At 34.2% G+C, this 17895-nt stretch overlaps 1 pseudogene across 2 annotated transcripts; it reads right to left on the bottom strand.

Annotated features, from left to right (window-relative positions):
- Window positions 1-2113: 2113 nt before the first annotated feature.
- On the bottom strand, window positions 2114-5760 carry LOC149580466 (pentatricopeptide repeat-containing protein At2g13600 pseudogene; annotated as a pseudogene). Of its 2 annotated transcripts, XR_016353727.1 has the most exons (3): window positions 5642-5760; window positions 3012-5358; window positions 2114-2629 (listed from the first exon to the last, which is right to left on the bottom strand). The product of XR_016353727.1 is annotated as a pentatricopeptide repeat-containing protein At2g13600 pseudogene, transcript variant X2 (transcript). The 2 variants fall into 2 exon arrangements; XR_016353726.1 differs by lacking the exon at window positions 5642-5760 and having other exon boundaries at window positions 3012-5522.
- Between the last annotated feature and the right edge of the window lie 12135 nt (window positions 5761-17895).

Consider the following 17895-nt stretch of genomic DNA (forward strand, 5'->3'; position numbering starts at 1 on the left):
GAAAACAATACAACCTACTGGAAGTTATTTGACAAGCAAACCAAATAGAAGTAAAGGGGGTAAACCCATGGGTTTTTTAAATGGAGTAACAAAGAGTTTATCCTTAAAAATAATTGCAGCCCAAGATCATTTGGTATTAGTAGATTAGATATGGTGTCGAACTAAACATTTCCAAGGAGCTTCACCATCTAATGCCCTAACAATCTATTTTGTAATAAGACATGCATTCTAGGTATATGGATCAATAATGCCTAGGCCGCCTCTATCTTTTGGGTAGAGACAATGATTCCATAAGATTATGGGAAGACCTTTTCTATTTGCCTATTTGGTCCATAAAATCCTCTCAATCACTTCGGTCAACTGATTGTTAAAACTCATGGAAGAGAGCAATTACTAATAAGACAATGTTTTTTTCTTTATTCATTTATCAAGATATGGTTTTCATGGTGTGCAAGTGTCCGAGGATGATACATTTAAAACAATTAGCTCTATATGCATAGCTTAATTTTTCCTTTCCATGCAAATAAGTCAAATCCTAAAATTGTTAACTCTAGAATGTAGCAAACCAATTTGAGATGGTTCATGTCTTAATGCCAACAATCTTGTGCAATAGAGAAATCACTTTTCTGATCTTGGATCTAAGATAAGTAGATCAGTAATAACTAGGCTAGACAAGTTTTCAATATAATAATATAACATAATTGAATGTTAAAATCAATCTTGACTCCATGAATTTACCAAAATAGTCATTTTTTGTGCTAAACAGATTGGCCCAATGTTATGCAAAATGAATGCTATTTTACAAAATATGCAAATGTGTGTTCTAAATGCAACTCACAAGTGTAAAGACAACTAAATGCATCAATTCATTGGAGTTCATTAATGTCAACCATCACTAATTTTATAGTTATATGTTATCTTTTGATCACAAAATCGCAAAACCACACTTTATTTTAATGTTTGATCCCTTGCTTGCTTGGTCCTCTGCACCACACTTGTAGTCATATCAAAAAAAATATAACTATTTGAAGCTGCTTCGTAACAAACTAAGTAAAGTTGTTTATATATATTAGTCAAATATCAAATATTAGCAATAAAAATAAATAAAATATTTATAATTTGTTGTGTTTAAGCATATAATTTCCATCAACGGTTTTACTTTTGATCTAGATGATGTTTAAACAAACTTAGTTATTGAGTAATGGAATTATTTAGAAATAATAGAACAAAAAGTCTGTTGTAAGTGAATAATTGTTGTATTCAAGCCCATATTATTTACTATTACTTTGTTGTGTTGTATGAATATGTCATGCAAAACTTTTGCAATGCTTCAAATGTGTGAAATAGTCAAAGATTGCCCAAGTTAATATTTATGTTGTGTGGCAATTTCCTGGATTTTTTTTTGGAGTTTATTTTATTATGAATAATATAGCTTAAGATTATTCATTCATTGAAATATCTTTATAATCTCAAAGTCTTAAAATTATGAAAATTTCTACATCAAATTATTTCTGATTTAGATATTTTTGTGCAAATTTGATCATAAAAAATAATAAAATATTCAAATCAAACCTCATAATAAACTCAAAGGAGAAATTAGATTTCCATGCAATTATAGAGTTTGTGCAATGATTTGTAGCATCAAAACAAAAACTTGAAATTTCATGTGATTTAACTGTTTTCATGAACGTGTACCAAACTTAAACAAATATGAACATTTTTTCTTCATAAAAAATCAGTCATCAAACCAACCAAACCAACTTATAGTTTTGCAAGATCATACAAGAATAGGAGACAGCTATCCAACGAACTAAAATTTTACAATAGAAGACAGCTATCCAGCCAACTAAAATGCAACTACTTTGTATGGATTGGACCAGAAGTAGACGTCTAAGCATATTTTTAATTTTTACAGTCTTCACAACACAATCAATACTCGAAGAGACGATTAAAAGACAAGCATACCACAAGGGTTCAAATGCAGGCAGCCTAACTTCTTCTGAAAGTTTTTAACTACTGTGGGACATTTTGCCATTCATTTGATTATGTACAGTTCACAATAAGTCGTTTTAAATTATTGGAAGGAAAAGAAGAAACTAAATATGACTGAATCAAACAGAAAAAGTGAAGGTTTGGATTTGTCACCATCATTGCTATCTTACAACATCTGAAAAAGATCTTTGAAACAGGGTATTGAACATCAATCAAAGTACAAAGGAAGGGGGCTGATTCTCAGATGGTCTAGCTTGGAAGTTTTTATCCCTGCAAAGCTCATCACACTGCTGCTGAGTGTTTGTCTTTACAAAGACTCGCGTTGTGTGATTGCAATAAACGAGAGGATGTCATTCTATAATTCCAAAATCTCTCAACCAGATGTTTTACAAACTGAATTGGACTCAAATACAATTGGTATCGCCTATTTAAAAACTCAATGAGATTGTTACAGGAAAACCATATGCTTTTGAAACTTTGTATGTACTCTGGTGTTCAAAATCTGGTGGTGTAGAACAAGTTCAAAGAAAAATGTGTTTGCAGGACAGTCACAATGTTGAAGCATAGGCAATGCGGTGAACTGTTTTACATAATACCTTAAATAATCTTGGACTCATGGAATTCATACGAGAGGTCCCTGCGCATTAACAAGAAAATGATCAGAAAATTAAAACACAATTGTAAATATTAAACGAGCAAAGATATTAATGAAAAATGGAAACTCGGAAGACAAAACAATGACACAATGTTTTATCGTGGTTCAACATAACTTGCCTACGTCTACAATCCAGCAGGGATTACCATTAGTCAAATATCAGATACAAGTACATGGGATGCACACAGCCATTATAAAGAGTTCTACCACTACTAAGAGTTGAAAGACAACAAACACTCATGTGACTGCTGAGCTTCATACCCACAACACAAAGAAAATGCAGACAGAGCAACTGAAACAACGTAAGCAAGCATGGCAAAAAAATGATCAGAGAATGTGTGGCCACATCTTTGAAGAGAATCACCTCACAGCAAACCTACTGGACTGACAAGCAAATGCAGAGGTGAGCTATTTCTGCAGGAACAGCAGGTATCGACCAAATAGTGCACAGGATTTTTATAAACCCAACACTGAAAAGAAACTGGAGCCACCTAATCGTTCGAATGAGTTGATTAGGTCTACAATCTGTTGAAGTGAAAAACCCATGCAGCTGCCATTTTTAATCTGTAATTTGAAAAGGTTTCAAGTCTTATGCTCCTGGATGGTATCCATTTCAAATCTTGGTGTTAGCATTTTTTTTTAACCTAGTCAATTTGTCCTATGTTTCCCATATGTTTTCTGTTTGTGATTGTTGAGTGTCCCCTACAATAAAAGAATAAATCTTCTTGTCAACCTCAATCCAACTACATCCAGGCATCTTTTTGATCTGTCTCTCATCCATCATTTTCCGCACCTTCTGAATACCATCCCACCTGCCTGCTGCAGCATAGATATTTGCCAACTGTAGAAATGGCGAGGCATTTTCAGGGTCCAACTCAAAAAGGTATTCTGCCACACACTCTCCAAGCTTTACATTGTTATGAGCTTTACAGGCACCAAGCAAACATCTCCATATGGTAACATCAGGTTCTATTGGCATTTTCTTGATAAAATCTTCTGCCTCGTCAAGTTGCCCAGCACGACCAAGAAGATCGACCATGCAACCGTAGTGCTCCATTGTAGGTACAATATGGTAGCATTGACTCATACCATTAAAATAATGCCAACCTTCATCTATTAAACCAGCATGGCAGCATGCAGACAAGACTCCAACTAATGTAATCTGATTTGGTTTTGTGCCAGAAGATTGCATTTGTTTGAAAAGCTCAAGGGCCTCCCTTGCAGAGCCATGCATTGCATATGCTTCAATCATTGCGGTCCAGGAGACCACATCTTTTTTGCGCATTTTGTCAAACACATTGCGTGCATTTTCTATACTTCCACATTTCGCATACATGTGTACAAGGGCACTTGCTACAAAAATATTAGACTGAAACCCGCTTTTATTTATCTGTTCATGTATTTCCTTACCGCGCTCCAGAGCTGTCAAGCTGGCACAAGCCGGGAGAACACTGGAAAATGTCATTACATTTGGTTTCACATTCTCCAGTTGCATTTGTTCAAACAGCTTCAGGGCATCTTCCCAACGCCCATTCTGTGCATAACCTGCAATCATAGTATTCCAAGCTGCAACAATTCGACCTGGAATTACTCCGAACAACTTCATAGCTTCATCCAGAAACCCATTCTGTGCATACACAGTAATCATGGCATTCCACGAAACCAAACTTCTATCCGGCATCCGATTAAAAAGCTCCAAAGCCCGTTCAACATTTCTATTCTGCCCATATCCCGCAATCATCGTCGTCCACGAAACATCATCTCGCTCAGGCATTTCCTCAAAGAATCTCAAAGCTTTCTCAAAGTGTCCATTTTGCACATAACCTGCAATCATGGCATTCCACGACACAACATTTCGATGAGACATTGTGTCAAACAGATAGCGTGCATTCTCCAAATTCCCACATTTTGCATACATGTCTACCAGGGCATTTCCAACAAACACATCTGACTGAAACCCGCTGTTAACAATCTCTCCATGTACCTCCTTCAAAACATTATAATTTATACATGCTGGAAGAACGCTAGAAAAGGTGAAGTGATCGGGTTTTAAACGTGTCCTTCTCATTTGTCTTAAAAGAGCCAAGGCATCATCAGCATGTTCATACCTGCTATAAGCTGTGATCATGGCAGTCCATGAAATGACACAAGGATTCAGCATTTGGTTCAAAACTTTGCGACCATCAGCCAAACTCCCGCACTTGGCATACAAGGTGAGCAAATTGTTCCAAAAAAATGTTCCCTCGCATTGAATCCCAGACTGAATGATATGGGCATGAACCAATTTCCCCTGTGGCAGAGTTCTGACATTTACACAACCCTGCAAGAGAGAAACATACGCAGATATGCCCACATTATGGTAGTTCGCACTCTGCAAAATATGCAATGCCTCTTTCAATCGTTTCTGCTTACACAATCTTCTGATTTCATCCGAAACGCTAATCTTGGATTGGAATTGGGTGACACAAAAATCCAAAGCCATTGAAATCCCATTAGGAGAATGTGTTTATCAAGCTTAAACTCTGCATGCTATCAGTTTTTTCAAATCTTGGCGTTTAATTTTTCGGTTGATAACTAAACCCACTACTAATGAAATTTAGATTGAACCTGTAATCAGAAAAATCGGCAGGCTGTTGATTGTGAATGTCCTTGTAGAAACGGGAACTGAGAATGTTCTCGGAGATATTGCAAACCAAGTCTGCTAATTTGACCTGCACACAAATTGATCTAGTGAACTTCCAGTTGTGTGGATATCAATCAAAATTTGAATTCGTAAACAACCCATCTGCAACTTATTCCTTAAAAATTAAATTCTAAGATGGATTCGTTCTCAAAATATTTGAACGGTATCCGAGTTAAATCACAATTTGACTTCCTGTGGAGATTATCTCCTACTTATTAATTGATGAGCTTAACGGGCTTTCTAATGAATGGTTCATAAGGCACAACACTCGTAAAAGTTTTGCAAATGGAGTTGCAAGATTTGGGTTTAACCATGGAGGAAACTCTGTAGTCAAGCGAGCTCTGGGTGGGGTAGTACTGGGATGGGTGACCTCTCGGGACTTCGTGGTGCTCACCCTTTGAGCATCACCTAGATCCAACGAGTGCTAAGTGTTCCATTTATTCTCATGAGAGATGAATTCATGTTGAATCACTACTCATGAAACATGGGTCAATGAGTTTGACTCAAAAATCACATAGTTAAATCCTGATAGCGATATCACAAGGATTTCATGTACTTCACCGTAAAATGTGAACCAATCTTTCGTATAGAGACAATAAAACAATTGAAGCATTAGGACAGAGAGAATCTTATGCACTTTTGGTTAATTTATCACATGCATCTTGGTTAATTTATCACATGCATCATACATTGCACATGAATGCAGAATATATATATGGAAAACTCATAAAATGAAAATAGAAATTATAAAAATTACATGTTATGGTACTTTGGCAAAATATTTCTATGGCCATCCTTTTTATAGGATATTCCCAACCAATTGAACTATGCAAACAAATAATTAACTACCTTTGTATAGGAATATTGTGGGTTATATATTTGAAATAATCTAATAATCCTAATTTTATCTTTAAATAAAACTTCGTATTATTTTCACTAATTATAGTACAATCAATTAAGAATTACACTTATTTGTTATGATTAATGCTCACACATAAATGCATCTCCAATAATTTTACTTAATATCTATAATGTTATTTACAATTTAAATATAATTTTTTTAATTATAAACTTCCAAGATAAGGTCCCATGAAATCACACTTTAAACTAAATTCCTTTTTTTTAAAGAAAAATGCATTTCATAACAATAAATATATTAATCTATCTTAAAATAAATTTGTTTTTTTTAATTGTTACTTGACAATTTAGGTGATTATGAAATGCTAAAAGTTAAAAAATGCTTTCATTAAAAAAAAATGCACATCCTATTTAATTTTTATTGTAAATATTCTTAGTATTTTAGAATATATTCTTTCTATTGAATGGAGCATAGGATTCTCTTTTATATTATTATCTTGGAATAGAATAACCTGGTAAGATGTTCTTATATTTGAGAAATTTTTTTTTGTCATTTTACTACTATCTATTATTTCCATTGAATCAGGGACATAATCACGATCTTATATTATAAATTCTAGAAAACATGTTGTAAATAATATATTTTGAATTTGTGTCATGAAGTCATCTAAAAAGTTAACTCTAAATACCATATTGAAAGAATGTTCAAAATATAAAAATCACATTCATTTTGCCACACTATTACAATTTGTTTTTTATAAGATAAACAGGTTTTACATGGATCTTGAAACCCAAAAGTTAAAACATATCCAAGGCTGATAATAAGCAGATAAAGCCCAGCTAAAAGTTAAAACATATCACAAGGTTGATAATAAGAAAATTTAGCCCAACCAAATAACGAAGGCCAACCAAAGCGCCAGTTCAACATATAGACAAAAAGACAGTACCACAAAAGCCAACTAAACAGAAAATAGCAGCCAACAAATAGCTAAAGATAGGATTAAAAAAACCAAGGTTGCTCATTTGTCTTTTGCTCGAGCTCTTGCAGCGTCTGTGCTGCTTCATAAACTTTGTGAGTCTCCTTAGCCATCTTCTCCTACATCTTCTGACCTTCCTGATCCAAGCTACTGAAAGTGATGTCAGTCGTCGCGTCCTCTTCCATCTTGGCTCTTTCTCTGTCCTTATCCTCGCTCTCATCTAGAAGACCTCTAGTTTTCAGCATTCCAGTAAGGGAAGAAAAATTATCATTGATAGAGTTCAGAATGGAAATCATCTGATTTGCCAAATTATGATCATAGTTTTCCAAATTCTAGATTCTCTTCTCAACCAAACTGAGTCCCCTTGATCATTCGGATTTCCACAATTTGGCTCCTTCCTTTTGTTTTCCAGTTGACCTATTTTTCTCGAAACTCTTCCAATTCATGGTACAGCCATTTGATTGACCTAAAATTGTCAATCATATTATTTCTAGTATTATTCAACAAATTAATTCCAGTTTCCATTGTGTTATCCATTATTGCCACCATTGCTAGATCAATGAGATCCTCAAACTGGAGCTAAACCTATTTTTCTTCTAGAATTTGGGGGTTCATTGTTTCTCTAACAATACCCATTTTGGTAGTTCTTACATTAAAATTTCTCTAGGCCTTACATCTCTCCTTCATAACCACCTCTCCACCCTCACCATCAATTTTCTCCTTATCCTATTCCTGAGGATGAATAGGGGAAAGAGGAATGGCAGAGATCTTTGGCCCAGAGCCCAAAATCCCCTCATCCTCCTTCTCTTTTGACCTCCTCCATTTTTTAGCCACTGGCTCCTCTCTCTTAATTTATGTCTCCTCTTCTTCCTCTTCGTCAGTTTTCATATCCTCCCCTTCCTCGTTGTATTCTTCATCACCCTGTCTTAAAGATTTAGACCCATGTACTCTAGGGCTCTTCCTACTCAGGGTTTTAATAGATGAGGGTAATTTCTTCTCTAACTCCTTGGCCTTCTTTCCAAAGGAAATGTTTTCATCACCCTCCAAACTAATACTTTAGACATTCTCTGTATTAGACAAAAAGATAGAGCTACTAGATTCCTCAGAAACTTATGCACCCTTCAAAGGGGTTTTGCTAATGATCTGGGCCTTAAAATGCTCATATATTAGAAGCAATAATCCCTCATGTAGGGCTAGATTCACAGAGGGTTTTTTCTTGTGCCCAAAGATACCCTTACTCATAGAAGTAAATAAATAAAAGGGGAAAGAAATCTTGACACCATGGTGGAAATGATTGAGTAAAACAAAATGGTGAGTTCTTACTCTATCAAATCTAGCATCCAAAGAAATGTACTCTATAACAACCTGTAAAACATACCTCCATAGTTTTTTGATAGAATCCATTTCGTAGTACATTTCACACTTTACCAATTCATTCCTCTTCTCTAAATTCTTTGCAAAATCTTATCTCTATAAAATTTGAATCCTTCTACCAAAATTTCAGTAATAAGAGCTATGACTTCCTTTGTAATCTAAAACGAAATCCCATCCACTTTAACCCTCCTGTCCTTCCAAGAATTAACTATATTGTTAGTGACTGTTGGGTCGAAACCATGGAGTTTAGCAATATAGTTTTCTATACCTCCCTTCTCCAATTTCTCCTAGACTTTTTCCCTTTGTTTCCATTTTTCTGCTTCACCAACAAGTTCCTTCCTACTACATTCCCCCACCATTTCAGAGTTCTCAACACAAAAAATTCTCATAAACCTTGACCTTTGAAAACCCTTCTCAAGCCTCTGAAAACCCTGATTTTTGCTTCTTTGATAGTCACCAAATAGTTTTTCGTATCTCCAGAAATGAAAGATGAGGATGAAAAAATTGACCCACAAAATGTGTTGATATGACACATATAACCTCACCTAATTGTGTCTTCCATAAATGCCATAATTGCAAAAACTCACACCCAAGCTATCATTTATGATCATAATTACAATTAGATTACCACCATATCTCCCTAGATTTTTTCCAGCTCATTGAGACCCTTCACTTGCTCTAGAATATTCCTGCCCAAATTCCATATCATAACCTTATCTTTCCTCACTGCTCTGTTGGCAAACCAGTCTTCCACAAAGTTAGCCTCCCTACAAACATCTGTGACGTGGACACTTTTAAAGTTGTCAAGAAATGTGTCCTAATCCTCTAGTGTACTTATCCAAAATTCCCTTCAACACTTTAGCCTCCTTCATAGATGTTTCCCCTTCCATAATAATGTCATCCACAAACTGCTAATGAGAAAAAGGAGCACACCTTAAGGACAGTGTAATCCCTTTAAGTCTCCTTTCATGTTTGTTGTTCTCAATCAACCTTCCAATACACTCAACCAATATAATGAACAAAATAGGCGAGAGAGGATCCCCCTACCTTAGCCCTCTCAAAGGTTTGAAAAAATCTGAGGGAGCCTCATTAAACAATATTGCAAGAGAAGAAGTAGAAATAAGTTGGGAAATAAGCTTGCAAACTTTCTGATCAAAGCCAAAATCTTGGAGAACCGAACCAAGGAAAGTCCAGTCAACCCAATCATAGGCTTTTGAAAGATCTAGCTTAAGGAGCATTCCTTCTCTTTTCCTGATTCATTCATGATATAATCCAAAATTTGTATTCTAGGGACAAAACCCCTTTGTTGTTGAGATATGATCAAAGGAAGAATTTTAACAATTCTAGAAGTTAGCACCTTTGAGATAATCTTGTAAAAAGAGTTACAGAGACTGCTTGGTCTAAATTCATCCAATGAATCAGCCCTTGGAACTTTAGGAATGAGAACCAAGCACTATTACAATTTGTTATCCTTGTTTCATTTTTTCTTAAATTTATTAATAGTTGAGTAAAAAATTGCCACAACTTCTATTTTATTTGTAATGCTTAGTTTTTAAATTCTTACAACTTCTATTTTTCTTTGTAATGTTTAGTTTTAATGCTATATTGACCCTTTATTTATATGGGTCATGTACCTTTTGATTATTAATTGTGGTGATGTTGCTAACATTTTATTATTAACTTTTTTTTGTCTTAGCCAGAACTTTCCCCACCTACATCTTGTTAATGTATAGATCTAAGAAAAATAAAGCATATCTTTCCACAAATGTTTTAAAATTTTAAAATCAACAAAAATTTGACTTTATGAGAGGGGAAAAAAAAGACTCAATGACTATTGGACTTAAAGATTCATAAGTAATTGGTATGCAAATGTAGAAGCAAATAAAAAATTAGAAAGATGGAGCAACACCTTCTCTCTTTCATAGGTAACAATTTTTTTTTCATAATGGCAAAACTCCCAATCTTAGCTCGAAGATATTTGTTCCAAAATATAATATGGAGTGAAAGGAAAATTTGATTAAGCACAATAATTTCTCTTTTTTCAACAATGTTAAAAGAAAATGACTTTTAGGAATAATTTTTTTTGTTTGATTTACGCCAAATATATGGTAAATTATAAGGATTTTGTAAAGGAAGGTATGCCTTCTTAATCCTTACTATAAAATGAAGGAATCAATGTAAGAAAGGGAATACTCTTTCATAGACCTTTTAGCAAAATCAAAGGTGATCATAACATAATGGATTCAGAACTTAAAAATGCCCCGACTATACTGGGGGTTTTCTTCCCTATTCTTTTCCCCCCAGTATCTACACTTTGAATAGGGGCAAAAACTATTGTAAATGTAAATTTTTAATTTGTATAATATACATGACAATATGCCTTTTATCGATAAAAAATAAATAACAATTGTTCAATTTTTTTCAAGTTCTGAAGTTTGTTTTTCCCCTTTTTTTAGTATACTGCTACCCCTATTTTTCATTGGTTCTCCTCCTTGCTAAACTTGGAAGATCTAGAATAGGTCAAAGGACCAATTTAGTAGAGGTATAATTGTTTAGTGCTAGGATTGGGCCCAAATTAAAATTTGTTTGCAATGTTAAGAAGCCTGAGGACTGATAAGAAAGCAAACATTTTTTATGTGATTTTGGGGCTTAAATTTAAGTGTACATCTTCAAAGCTCCAGTGTGCTTACAAGAATTTAGTTTTATGAAAAGAGATCATATAGCTCCAAATTTATGAACAAAATGGTTCCATTTGTAGTTTGAACCCCTGGTGAACCATAATGGCATGGTAGGCAGATCAAGATAGAGTTATGCAAGGCATCATGCTTCAGACAAGAAATATGTTGGAGTAAATGAATATAAGAAGGTATGTTATATATTTGTGCCTTTTAACACTTTCTAATTTCAACCCTATGGTCCCTACCAAACTCACAATCCAAATCTGCTATCATTATTTACTTATCATGATGAACTCCCTTTAAGATTTTTAACTTGAGTGCAAAACCGTCACCATTTTACTTCAAATATTATTAGCCACTCAAATTCAAGAATGTTAGAAATAAGAAACCCTTACAACAATTTGAAGACAAAAGATTTAAAAAATCAAGTATTAATTTTCAAATTTAATTACTTCAATTTTAACTAAATTATCTAATTTATGGTATTACCAAGATTTTTAAAAAATGAGAACATATTTAAATTTTAAGTTTTTTTATGCTATACTCCAACTCTTAATTTACTTATGTTTTGAATAAAACTTAATTTGTGAGCACTGAATCTATTTGTAGAGTGTACTAATTTCATACAAAATTCTTTATGAGTAAGAAAAAATAGGAATGCTTATGCTTATGCATTATGGATAAAAAAAATTGAACCCTCAATTTTTTTGAATTGAGATGAAAGAATATATTGCATAGGATATGTGATATACAATGGATGGAAAAAGTTGTTTTGTATTAGGTCTTCACTAATGCCTATCTCATGCAATTAATTGTTGGATACAATTGTTAATTATGTATTGCCTTTGATGTTACACAAATATCATATTAGTCATTAAATAGAGTCTACCGAGCTCAAATGATCAACAAAGCAATTTACAGTGTCTATCGAGCATTACCGAACGTTCCTGAACATTACTCAGTAAAGTCAGTTCTTACCAAGCTCACTCAGGCATCAAAGGATTTTGTAGCAGAAAGGTAGTGTTAACTGAGCTCCCAAGGTTAACAAAGAAAAGTTAATGTTTACCGAGCTCACTTGGGCATCAAAGGATTTTGTAGCAGAAAGTTAGTGTTAACCGAGCTCCCAAGGTTAACAAAGAAAAGTTAATGCTTATCGAGCTCACTCAGGCATCAAAGGATTTTGTAGCAGAAAGTTAGTGTTAACCGAGCTCCCAAGGTTAATGAAGAAAAGCTAATTTTTACTGAGCTTACTTGGTTATCAAAGGAAATGTGGTAGAGAGTTAGCTTCTACCAAGCTCACAAGGTCAGCAAAGGAAGATTAGTGCTAACCAAGTTCACTTGGTCTCCAAAGGATTTTTGTAGGGTTTGCAGTGTTTACTAAGCCTCGCTTGGTTAACACTAGAAAACCATTCTGGAGCAGTGGTTACTGAGCTGGGTCGGCCAGCAAAGGATTTTATTGTTTTGATATTAAGTTCAATTATTTCATATAGTTTACTGATGTAATGATTTTTTCAGTTGTTGTAACTTATATTTGAGCCGACTTGATAATCTAAAAGGTATATATTTAGATGTTCAAGTTGTGAATTAGTGTGGGAGTGTGAGTATATGGATGAGGATAGAACAAGTGAATATTGAGCGAATTCTGATGAAGATTAGATATCCTGCTAGAGCTACAAAGTTGTATTCAATCAGTAAGTATCCAGTAAAGCAAAACAGAGATCTGTAATCAGTAAAAGATAAGTTGCATATCATTCAAGTCACCTCATTGTTTCTTTCTAATCATTGTAACAGTGAATCTAGAATCTCTTAACAGAATTGATTTAACAACCATTTTGTAAATCCTCTAACAAGGTGATAGTTCAGTTGAATTTTTCTAAAGACCTCTAACTAGGCCACTCCTAATAGGGTGACTAAATCCTCTAACAAGGTCACACCTAACAGTGTGCATTGTAACCTTTAATAGGGTTGGCTCCTAACAGGGCTCACTTCAGAAGAGCGAAAATTGGTGACTAGTTACTTGGTGGTTTTTCCCATATTGGGTTTCCACGTTAAATCTAGTGTCTCTTGTGTTAATTTATTTAACCTTTGCATGCACATTAATAACAATGAATTCTAGATGAGTAATAACTAGTTAACCTATCGAGTTACAATATTCCTGCACTATTTACCGAGTATCAGTAGTAAGCAAGTAATATAGACATCTAAGGAATTTTTGGAATTATTTTTGTGGTAACTGATTCACCCCTCCCCTCTTAGTTACTTCATCTATATTTCCAACATTAATACCACTTGATGTTGGGTGGTGTTATTTATAAAAAGAAATGATTGCACCTTCTTCTCTTGTATATCAAAAAAAAAATCTAATTTCACTAAATTAAATTGAATTCATTTTATTTTATTTTAAATTATATCAAATTTCACAACATCAAACACAATTTATGTCAAATCATGTCTTTTAAATTTTATAAATGAAAATTGTAGAGAGCACATAGTCATGTGTGAATATTTTATAAACAAAATTGCAAAGGTATGTGGTGTGCCAAGACCTATTATAATGGTTTGCTATGGAATTGATCGACAAAATAAAACTGTGAAAGCTTCCATGACTAGGGTTTGGACCTATCCCCTTCTTATGGAAGGATGAATGTAAAAGGGGAGAACAATTAAATTATCCATGTATAATAGAAAACTCATTGGAGAAAGATTTGAGTTTTTGATAAGCTATGAATTGCATGTAGGTGATGATTTCATATCAACAAGTGACTACGATGACCATGACACACATACTACTTCTATTCTTGTGGGTTCTACTATAAATGTAGATAGATTTAATGGATTTGATAATGGGGCAATAGGAGAGAAGGAATAATAATGCCTTTGCACAAAATATCCCATAATTGGGACACCTGAGCATCATTTTTCACATTGATGCAAAAGACCCCACCATTCTCAAAAATTTCACATATTTATCTATAAAAATCAAGATTTCCACCAAATTGATGACATGAGATAACTTGCACCATCATTATAATAGTATAATTCAATATGGAAATGGATAACCTTCACACAGTGTTGCGAGATATTGATTAATGGCTAACACATCATCCAAGAGAAACATAGCTAATCTTCTATAAGCCACTTTTAGACAGTCAGTGTGGACACTGAATTGATTGTGTTGCAGATCTATTATGTAGTGTGTACTCACATTTGGCTTTCATTTGTACCTATATTTGGCACCCTTCTTGATCTTTTTAATTTTTTTATGCTTTATTTGTTATTTATGCAAACTAAGAGGAATTCACATTCAAATCTCTACTCTAGCATCAAAATGTCCTTAGTTTTATTGAATTGAGATGAAAGAATTCTTATGATATATCATACAGTTTTATAATTCCAAAACAACCATTCAAATACTATGTTTTTGGGGGTTTAACGATCTTTCTCTTCAATATCACAAGGGAAGACAAACCTTTTAGTTGGTCAAGAAGACAAGCTACCAATTAAGCTTGCAATTATGGAAGATTTAAGAAGCACATGACCCACATATACTTTTAGTTGTCAAACAAGACAAGCACAAGGCCTATAGATATTTTTGTGTCTTAAACAAAATATGGGAAAAAGTTATAAATCTATAATATACCATATGATGAAAGGATCAAGTAGTTTGGATTTATTTACATTTTATACAAATGAAGAAACAACACCAAGAATAACTATTGTTTTAGTGAAATTAAATTTCTCTTGACTGATAAAGGTCTAGGCAACCTTTAGCTTCTGGAAGATGTTTGTCTATTGTAGAATATTGAAGCCTCCTTTGTACCCTGAAAGTAAATGAAAAAGCACTTGATAGGGCTTGGGGTTGTGTCCAAGCATGGAATCTCTAGGGTTTATGTCTTATAAAGTTTTCTTGGGAAAGAAACTTGTAGAGAGAAAATTCAAACATAACAAGATAATAATAAATGAACAATAAACCCAAATCAATCCTTTTGTAAGAATTTTCCTTAGAGAAAAATCACTCAAGATCAAGGAACTCAAGCACAAGTACATAATAGACCAAAATAGTAATATTAGAATAACAATATGAGAATGAATATCTCTATCATGTACATACACACTAGGAGTGCCTATATATAAAATCCTCTAAGATGCATCTAAAATGTCTCTTGAATGAGCTAGGAGATAAGCATTACAACTAAGAACACATCCACCAGAAGTGGATTATCCTCCGTTGTGCATGAATGTATGTGCATAAGTATGAGAAGGCATATCTCGTGTAGACACCATTTGCTAAATTAGAGTTGCTTACTCATGTGTTGTCAATGTGACAACTCATATGAGTATGCAAACTCCTAGGTGTCTAACCTAATAAATAATAAAATAATGCATTTATCCTAAGTAAACTAAGTAAAGTGTAAATAATTATTATTTACACTAACACCCCCCCTTAAGTGCAACTTAGGGGAATGTACTTAAGCTCACAAAAGCTATGATGAAATGCATAATGGGTCCTGACTACTAGGCCATCTTAGGTACCCATGTACAAAATGCAATGCTAAAATGCAATAAAATCTCTCTGCAAATGGACAAATATGGAAAACCTCATGGGGAAAACCCTCACCCAAAAAGAGAGATATATATATAATAGAGAAAGATGCATGAATGGATGGAGTAATCAAGACCCCCCATTATGACATACATCTTGCATATACAATAGAGAATCCCTCCATGAAATACCCCCGTTAGTTAAGGATCTCGTACTGATAAGTGTCTGAAGACAAAAGAAAATCCAATCTCAACAAATAACATTTTTCCCTTTAGGAAGAAGATACACCACATATAGGTGCAAATATGCTTCCCACTATGGATAGGAAGATGGAAGAGGGATCCAGATGCAGTATGTTGTTGATGCTACCTTTGAAGTTTTCTCATATGTCAACAAGTCCTTGATGAATGTAGATGCCACAATTTAATTTGGTGAATGCCCACAAGAAGGTGGAAAATAAGCTACCATGTCCATATATGAACCTAAATCAAGCTCCAAAGATGATGAAGCATCTGTATAAGAAGATGTAGGAAGAGAATCAATGTCACCTCCCCTCAATAATGAATGCTCACACATGAAAGAAGTTCCTTGATAACTGATGAAGCTACACCGTGAAAGTTGAATGCCATTCCTCTTTGTAGGAAGAAATGGTGCCATAGGTGTAGCAGAGAATGCTCCCCAACTGATAGGAAGAATCCTCAAAAAATATGTTGTCTAAGGAAATCGGAATACAATCTCCAAAGGCTTATGATTCCTCATAAGTGAAAGAGTCCTTCTCCATTTGCTATAAAGAAAAGTCCACAATCAAGTCAATCTCGAAAGAAAGCTCAGGTGGTCGAGGGTCAGAGTGTGCCCTTGCAATAAGTGAAGAATTCTCCTCAAAAAAGAGAAGATTGATGTCATTGATGATGTCTCTCACATCTTCAATGTGAGACTCCATGAATAGCCCTACAATGTTTGGAAGGAAATCATCCCATGAAGCTGAAGTAGGAAGACATGGTGTTTCACGTTGCACTGAATTAGGAGCATTTGTGGTTGGAACTGGATCAGTAAAAGCAACAGGAGCATCAGGAGGTGGGATCTCATCTAGAGTAGAAGGTACTACAAATGGAGTGACTAAAGATAGAATGTCCTCTTGAAATGGACGGACTTGTTGATCTCCATATGCTTTCGAAAGAGCCGTCCAAATGTCATAAGGATAAATGACCTTGTCAATGACATCGAAGAAATCAAGAGTGATACTGAAATAAATGATGTCTAAATTTTTTAAATAGGTGGCAGATAAATGGAAGAGACTAGTTCATTGGAGCATAGATAAGGAAATACTTCTATATGCTCTCTTCTTAGATGATCAATGATTAAAGCATTCCATTTGTGATAGTTCCTCTTTGTCAACCTTGGTCTAAGACCAAATTGACATGTGAAACAAAAATCCATGAGATCAATGTATGTATGCACCCCCCAAAATTCAAAAATAATCAATCAACCCTCCTAATGTATGATTTGACACTTTATACTTAGTGCGATTACAATAGCCACTTGCCAATTTAGGGCCTATTTCTGAAAGTAGCATTTTTGTCCACAAAAGCCTATAATCTGATTACATATATGGAAAGTAGACAAAAAAAGTGCGCTTTCAAAAAAAATGGAACTTGATTATGTGTCCAAATGAGCCTGTACTAAGCCTTTGAAGTTGCAAAAATTGGGATTTGTGATTTGTAGAAAAATTTAGGAACATAGATATCAAACATCCTACACCAATGTGTAGATCATGAAATTCTACCCCAAAACAAAACAAAATTGCTCGAAAAAAGGAGTCCGTATGAAGGAGATATTGTTGTTTGAAAATCTCTATAATTATTTTTCTTAAATTGCTGCCGTCACACCTCCAAAAATCAAACAACTCTAGATTTCACCTCAGATGTTTGATTTTGATGAAACAAAAGTCAATTTTGGGGTGTTTTGACCTTCTAAATGTGATGCAAATATCTGATTTGCACTAGCAAGCTCCAAAATTTTCCTGCAAAAAATCTCTCCTATTCACCTAATGGCCAAAATTTTTCTAGAAAGTAATGCAAATCTGAAAAAATATGCAAATTAGGCCTTTGGGGTTTGGTTTGCAAAAAAATTTGCCT

This window comes from Cupressus sempervirens, chromosome 1, assembly GCF_028749045.1.
Source record: "Cupressus sempervirens isolate cs-2001-9-10 chromosome 1, ASM2874904v1, whole genome shotgun sequence".
In the NCBI taxonomy this organism is placed as follows: Eukaryota; Viridiplantae; Streptophyta; class Pinopsida; order Cupressales; family Cupressaceae; genus Cupressus; species Cupressus sempervirens.